Genomic DNA, 6,271 nt, shown 5'->3' with positions numbered 1-6,271 from the left:
TAACTGGCTGTACAAGAAGTACAGAGAAACTCTTACCTGAATGCTGGCTTGTATAACTGCATGTGTCCAGTTCTGGGCTCCACAGTACAAGAGGGATGTGGAGCTGCTGGAGAGAGTCCAGCGCAGGGCCACAAGGATGATCAGGGGCCTGGAACATCTGCCCTACGAGGAGAGACTGAGGGAGCTGGGCCTGTTCAGCCTGGAGAAGAGAAGGCTGAGAGGGGATCTAATCAGTGTCTATAAGTACCTCAAGGGAGGGAGTGCAGAGGACGGTGATGGTCTCTTTTCAGTGGTGGCCACTGATAGGACTAGAGGAGATGGCCGGAAACTGAAACACCAAAAATTCCATAGGAACTTAAGGAAAAATTTCTTAACAGTGAGGGTGACAGAGCCCTGGAACAGGCTGCCCAGAGAGGTTGTGGAGTTTCCTTCTCTGGAGATCTTCAAAACCTGCTTGGATGCAGTCCTGTGCCACGTGCTCTAGGTGACCCTGCGTATGCAGGGGGGTTGGACTAGATGATCTCTAGAGGTCCCTTCCAACCCTAAGCATTCTATGATTCTATGATAAATCACTATATATTAAGACCTAACCAATTTCCTACACAAAGGATTGATTTTTATCATGACGGGATTTATTTTTTAAGGCCTACAATTGGAAATGGTTGCTGCCCAAACTGCATTTTCCCCAAGGCTGTATATCCATAGCAATGCATTAGTGAGGTTTGAACTGCATTGCAAATGTGCAAGGTCTTTGCAGTGCTGTAAGTAGTGACTTTGTGTGGCCTTTTTCAGTGACTCAGACATGAAAGACAGTCTCATACTGTCTTTGACATCCCCATCGGGTAAAGATGACTGTATTTACTATGGGGAAGAAAAAAAAAGGTTGCAGGCATGACTGAAACTTGAGTGAGTCAGATCTAAAGCTGATTTCAAGAGTGTTTTAAGTTAAATATTTCATGAAGCTCATGAAAAACTGTGCTTACAATGTTTGTTTTCACTTATTGTATAGTTGCTGCATTTCTCCTGCACCTATGGGGATATCTGGCATCTTCATATATTTTCTCTGAGATGAAATTGCCTTGACCTAAGGCTGGACCTTCAGTTGCTGTTTACTGTTATCTCAGCTGTGGTCACACCTCTGGCTCTTTCCCCCAGAAGCAGGGAATGAAATCCTGTATCTATCCTTAAAGAAAAGTGTGTATTTTTTTAAAAAAAGCGTGTCCTGTTTTTTATCCCACAACTAACTTCTGGGTGAAAGAAATTCCAAATTTGTCTGCATTTTCAGGGTACAAATACAGTGTCATGCCTGACCCCTTTACTAGCACCAGCTAGTAAAGCTTCATGTGCAACTGCAGCTGCTGCTGTAGGGATCCCTGCACCCTGTGAGTGTCTTGTGGGTGCTCATAGACAGACTGCAACACCATCAGTATTGCAGAAGATCTATTAGTACTTTGCTAAATACAGATATTTTGACCATATTTTACTAAACTTGGAAAACTTGGAGGGAATGTAGCTGCCTATGAGGCAGTTTAGGGTATGACTTTAAAAAGGTGCCTTGAGAATGCCTTGCCAGTCGGGTGAATGGGTTATAGAGAGTCACTTGGGGATAGAGGAAAGGGAGGGAAGAAAGGCTGCAGAAACAGAAGTCATGAGTAGGCTGGAAAGAAGTGGCTCAACACTAGGAAAGTATTGAGGGTGTAGATTGTGGTGTTGCCCATGGGACTGGGGAAAGGTAAGCCATGGGAAGGTTCATGAAGTTTCATTTAAAAAAAGCCTAAAAGTTAAAAGTCACTGTATTTTCCTTAATATGGTGTTAAAATCAAAGTATTTTGGGATTGCTAAGAACAGGTAACACTGCATTGCTATCTTTCCTTAAGAAATATCAATGTTTTGGACATATCTTTAAAAAAGTGTGTCTTTTCAGGACAGGTCCTCTCAAAGTCTCATTCCATTCTTTCTCTACAGAACTAGTAATGGGGGCTGGGAAGGAAGTAGTATTTTTCTTCTCTATTGGATGGAAACTTGCCCCATGTCTACCTCCAAGGGAAGGAATGATTTTCATCCCAGAAGAACTGGCAGCTTCATTTCTGGAGAAATAAATAAGCAATTACTGCCTTTTTTAATGAATAATTAAGCTCCCAAGCTTTTAACCCTCATTGTGGCTCATCTGCTTCATTATATTAGATAAGTCAGGGCTGCAAACTTCACTAAGGAGTTTTCATTAGTCTCCCCAGGAACATTACAGTTTTCAGCCCTTGGGCTGCAGTGGTAGCTGGGTGAGGAAGTGGATTCCCACTGCGGAGAGGGGCTGAGGGTTTTGCAGGACCTGTCAAAAACCATGATGCTCTGGAAGGATGCTGCAACCTGGTATCTTAATTGGAAGTGTTCAGGAAGGGGGCCAAGCAGCGTTAACCAGAGAGCCTCCCTGGTGCCTGTGTGCTCCCCTGCTGGGGGAGGATTTGTCTTTGTGTAGAAATGGGGAGAGACAATTCCCTTAGTTATTGCCTCTAAGAGTCCCACCTGAGTGGGAGAGGTTAACTAGGCAGGAAACTTAACGTGTGTCACACATTATGAAATGTGATGCAGCAACACCCTGCTGCAACAGTGTGACCCTTCCTGCGTTCCATATGCAGGGAGCTTGACGGGTTTCAGAATGTTACTTGGAACATATTAGCTGCACTTAAGCAGATACCCTGAGTCACTGCAGGGAGGATGTAAACATCTAATTCAAGTTGTTTATTAAGGGAGCTTTGGTGTGTGTTAGAGAAGCTGAGATGAAGCAATGTAGCACACATGGAGTATGGGGAAAGTGCCAAGGACAGAAAACGCAAAGTCTTCCAAGATACAATGTAATGTGCAGAAGTACTGGAAAAGTGTAAAAGCGGGAGAAAGAATCTGCAGGAGCAACACATACAAAGTGAAATCTCAGTATTTATATGTTATAGAGTCTAGTATTTAAGAGAAGAGTTTGTTTTTAAGGACAAAAATGTAGAGAAATGCAGCTGAAGTGCAAGTGAAAGAACACTTTTTCAACAGCTAAATGTATTAATGTGTGGTCAATCTTAGTGCCATATAGGAAAAGTTTGGAGGGGCTTTATCAGACTTGTAGAAATGAAACCCGTTTCCCTGTGAGTTTATGCCAGCCCTTCGTGGCTTGCACAGCATATCACAAGCACCTCTGGAGCGCGGGGGTTGTGTTGGTTGCAAATAACAATTAGCTCAGCTGGGAAACGGTTGCAGCCTTCAGACAAAGAGGCACCTCCCGCGTTCCGAAGATGGCTGCATATAAAACAGTATTTCAGACAAAAAGGATTTTTAGTTTCCAAACTGCACAGAGTTTGGACTTTCCTGTCCAGCAGGCAGTTAATGTCTACTGAGCGCCCTTGGAGATTTGCATGGGGCCTAATTACAAAAAAGCCGCTTGATTTCCAAGTATCCCCAAATATCCGCGGGCTGTAAATTGCTGCCTGTGTAAGTAGTAATGCGCGGGAGAGTCCCAGTGCTTAAAAAAAATCCATGCTGGAGCCATGAATCAAGCAGGGCCACGTGACAGAGGGGAGGTGCTGGGCTGGCTCCCGGCCAGTGGCAGGAGCTGATGGGTGGAACAAACGGGGCATAAAAAGGCTAATATGACTAACGGATCCTGGATGCGCGGTCCCCCTGTTTGGATCTGCGGGAATGTAGGCTTTAGCAGCCCCGCGGCCCTGCGAGCCCCTTGCCTGCCGCTGGGACTGCCGCTTGCTCAGCAGGCGCCTGCTGCTTTGTGGTAGGAAGGCTAGAGAGCGAACATGGCCTGCGTTTTGAAGGTAAATCTCTATCTGTTGCTTGAATGCCTTGTTTAGGGAGAGCTCCTTGCCGCTCAGGGGCTTGGATTCGGTGCGGTCCAGTTGCATCGCTTTGAATCGAGGTTTTGTTCGGCAGCTGAATGCGGAGAGGCTCGGCGGTGCCCAGCTGTGCTCGCCTCCCCTCTGCCATTCCTCTCCTCCCCGCGCTGTCAGAGCGCCGAGCAACCCGCTAGCAGGAAGGGAAGCGTGCGCCGGATAGCAGGAGGAGGGTGAGGGGCTCCGGCGCGTCTCAGTTGACTTTGTTTGAGCGGGATTCCTTCCTGCAGGAGCTGTGGCTCCTGGCGCCGAGCATGGAATGGGGGAAGCTGCTTCCTTTCCTTCTATGCAGCATTTACTGCTTTTAAAGCAAAGGTGGCAGAGGTACCCAGCCATCCCTTGACTCCTTAAACACATGATCCTCTGTTAAATTTGCCCTAGGTACACAAGCTCCATGTAATTATTTTTAATTAAGGGATCTATTTACTAGAGGTTTCCTCCTCGCCCCTTTATGCCACCGAATACAAGCAAACTTGCGTATGTGATCACAGTTTTTTCCAGCCTTTCCGCGCTTAGAGGGAAGTGTTTCCACACAGCGTGTCAGGGAGCTGGAGCATCGCTAGCCCCTAGTCCTGGATGAAGGGGAGGAGGCGGAAGTGCCACCAGCTGGGGACGGCGCTCGTTTCCTCACAGCATTGTCACTGCTGGGGGTCACTGCTGTGTCCCCAGTGGAAAACATTCAACTCTCCCATTCTCTGCCTTGCTCCTTTCCATGTTTTTTGAACAGGATCACACACTGTTCCTCTGTTGTTTTTGAGCTGATTGATCTCTTAAAAGGCTGTTTTTTTTTTGTTTGTTTGTTTGTTTGTTTGTTTTTCCCAAACTTTGGGATGGCCTCTTGTAGCAGTTGCCTTCAGCATATTAGCAGAACAGGACAACTGCAAAGCTTCAAAACAGTTCCCTCATAACAATCATGCTTGTGTTTCCATGACCCCATTCTAATAGTTCTACTTGGCATTTAACTTTGAAAAAGAAATGCTTATTATACTGCACTATCTTTCATTCATTCCCTACTAGTGGGTCTGTGGTATATGAATGCCTGAGTTTCCTCTCATGTACATGCCTTCTTTACTTTTGGAGCTGTATGGAAAAACCATGTGCAAAAATCCACCCCCTGGCTGTTAAATAAGCATATCCTTTTACTAGAAAACTCCAGTGTCTTTTTATGAGCGTGATTTTTGCAGGGCCTTCCTCTTAGACTTTTTAATTAAAACGCAGTAAATGCATTTCCTTTGCCCAGTCTTGGAGCCCCATTCGATTGCAATTCTGAAGTTTAATCAATGGCTAAATTGGTATTCCTTCACAGACGATCCTCTGGCAGCCTAATTCTTAATCTTGTTAATGCAGGCAGGTGCAAGGATAAAAAGTGAAATGGATATGTGAAGATTAGCTTTGTTGCAAGACAGGCTGGACTTTCCTAGATAGACACTCTCTGGGAATAATCTAAATGTCTTGGCTGTGTATGTTCTTGATGTAATGGATGTTTTTATTATTTTTTTTTCCACATAGGTAGGATCTTAGATATTTCTCAAAGTTTCAAAACAACAAGGAAATTTGGAAAAATACACTTTTTTTTTTTTAATGTGAAACCTAGCTGATCCTCTTTCCTAAAACCCCAGGCCAATTGCCTACACTTTCATTCATTCTCCTAAGTTTTCCTATCTCTCTAGTTATGTGCAGTTAGTAGCCAGTACGTGGAAATATTTAACCGGACCAAAAGTCTGTGCTGTGAAGGTAGAGTTTGAAATGAACTGAACTGTGGTGCAGTGGATGGGAAGCCAGAACTATTGAGTTCCCCCACTGGTTCTGGCCAGGCACCTCTAGTTCTGATCTGTGGCTCACTCTGCTTCTACTTTCAGGTGTTTTGTTTGTTTTTATGTGTTTTCTTTCTTTTTTTCTTTTTCTTTTTTTTTTTTTTCTTCATTCATTCATCTGATTCTCAAAAAGATATTGAGACTTGTTGAATGCTAGAATTCTGTATGTGGGAATGTTTAGTATATAGGGGATTGGATGGAGATGTCTGTAAAGTACAAAGAGTTGAGGTGGCTATTAATTATTAACTTACACTGGTTAAAAGCACTTTTTATAAAAGCATATTTTAAAAACGCTTGAAGTTTAACCTTTACATACTGAGACGTCTCCTTTTATTATGACTGCTGTAAGAAGTAGAGAAATAGTTTGTGTGTGTAGTACTTACAGAAACACTTAGGAAGGTGGCTTCCTAGTGTGTGTGGGTATGTGCCGTCTTTGTCACCTTTATCATGCATTCCTGCAAGCTTGTACTGGGAGGACTGTCGCTGATCACAGTTCCAAACACTTTAATATAATAGTGGGGAAGCCTCATTAAAACCAGTAAAGTGCTCTCCTTTTGGAGAAAATGCAAGGGAAGA

Source organism: Tinamus guttatus, unplaced genomic scaffold, assembly GCF_059628265.1.
Source record: "Tinamus guttatus ecotype Peru unplaced genomic scaffold, ASM5962826v1 Tinamus_guttatus_pri_ptg000242l, whole genome shotgun sequence".
NCBI lineage: Eukaryota > Metazoa > Chordata > Aves > Tinamiformes > Tinamidae > Tinamus > Tinamus guttatus.
This window is presented reverse-complemented; position numbering follows the sequence as displayed.